Genomic DNA, 2361 nt, shown 5'->3' on the forward strand with positions numbered 1-2361 from the left:
TGGGGCTAAACAACAGTAACATTCGCCCCAAAATGCGACTGCTACACTAGGTTGGCAAAAAAGCGTTATTTTAAAGTGCTGTTCCTATATCTCATTGAGAGATATAGGAACAACAATATTTCTATTGCATGTGTGTGCTTTACATATATATATATATATATATATATATATATATATATATACATACATAAAAGCACGTAAAAGCACCCTCTACACTCTCGGAATGGTTGGCATTAGGAACGACACCCAGTTGTAGAAACTTTGCCAGATCAGATTGGAGTCTGGTGCAGCCCTCTGGCTCACCAGCCTTCATTCAAACCACCCAACCCATGCCAGCATGGAAAGCAGAAGTTAAACGACGACAATGATGATGATGATGATGATATATGCCCTGAGTTCTTAACTTCCTGGTAGAAGTGTTGTGCCATTGGCATTACATGCAGTATAAGACCAGTTGGTGCCCAGTCCTCTCCAGGTGTGACCATTGTCAATTTCTTTTAGAAGAAAAGAGAGAGAGAGGGAAAGAGACAGACAGAAAGATAGAATGACAAAGAGAAGAACTGAGATTAGCACAAAAGGTATTTTATTCATCAACTCGAAAATAAGAAAGGTGAAGTTGACAGTGTTGCGATTTGACCTTAGTGTGTATGTGCATGTGTGTGTGTGTATATATATATATATATATATATACATATATATATATAGCAAATGGAAGACAGAAGATGGAATATACGAGAATTTATAACAAATCACAGCAATTATTTCGGCACATCTAACATCAATTCCTCTTGGGTGGGACACTCAACAACTGGTTCAGGAGCATCTGGTGGCACGGATGTATCTCATTGGGTGATAATTAAATACAACTCATTAAAATGACTGTTCCGCAATGTAACTTACTGTTTTGGAGAGAGATATGTATGTATGTGTGTGTGTGAGTGTGTATGCATGTCTATGTGTGGATGTACGTTTGTAGATATATATATATATATATATATATATATATATATATATATATATATATATGTATGTATATGCATAATAATAATAATTATTTGAGGGAATAAAATCCAAACTTACAAGGAAAAAAATTCAATTTAGAAATACTAAATCAAACTTCACACAATATAACATATATAAAAAATTAGAAAAAAACACCTTTTATCAATTCAAAATGAACAATTAAATTACACCATCTAGAAAATTACATATATTAAAATTAAAATAACAATAAAAGTCAATGATTAAGTAAATTGCAAAAAAATAAAAGCGTATATAATATGTATATGCATATATATATATGTATGTATGTATATATATATATAATATATATATATATATATATATATATATAGAACATTGATTGACATAACCCTGTGATAAAATTTGTTAGTGCTTATGATTATCAGCATTTGTATCTGGTTTAGTGTTGGACTGGAAAAATTTTATAACACGTTATTTTGCTTTGCTTAAATGTTTACCATATTCTTTTATCCCAGAAAAGGGAATATTATAAAACTCAGTTTCCTCAAATTTCAGAACGTTCGCTACAGGATAAGGTATCTTTTACTTGTTGTTTATGTATCCTGACTCTGTTCATTAATTTTGTTTCTTTCTATTAATTTTATTACTGTTTCACCAATATAATTCTTACAACATGTTGGATATGTTATGTAGTAAATTAAACAATTTGATTTGCATTTCATATTTCCTTTAACTTTTAAATCCTTCCATTCTTGAATTTCCAATGTCACTCTTCAAAAGCTTAAACATCCAGCTATGAGGGTCTTCAGTTTTTAATACATTTATAATTTCTTTTGATGTAAATGTGACCTTTATTTTTTATGTGTGATATAGCAATGGAAATTATCATTTAGTGGGATTCAAGACATAGTGATTTCTATATGGAATAATTTCATTTGTGTTCCATTAGTAATGTAACTTTGTAAATAAAGAATGATTATTTATTTTTCCTTGGTTATGTAGAATTACTTAACAAGCTGTCCAAATATTTTGTCATTCAAAGAATACTAAAAATTATTCCAGCAGTTACTGTCCTCTAGTTGAATCTAGCAATATTGAACATACACATTTTACCATAATTTGACAAGATATTTCTTTGAGAAACCAATGATGGTAAGATCAAATATTTAGGCATGAGCACGTAACCATATCTTTACAGTAGAGATCAGCTTTAATTATTTCATTAATTAACAGAATATCCACCAATGTTTGTTCTCATTGTTTCATTTCTATTAGGAATTTGATTGATTCATAAATATTGTTATTCTTTTATTTGTTTCGGTCATTTGACCACTGCCATGCTGGAGTACCGCCTTTAGTCAAACAAATCAACCCCTG

The sequence above is a fragment of the Octopus sinensis genome, linkage group LG3 (assembly GCF_006345805.1).
Source record: "Octopus sinensis linkage group LG3, ASM634580v1, whole genome shotgun sequence".
NCBI classification, from domain to species: Eukaryota; Metazoa; Mollusca; class Cephalopoda; order Octopoda; family Octopodidae; genus Octopus; species Octopus sinensis.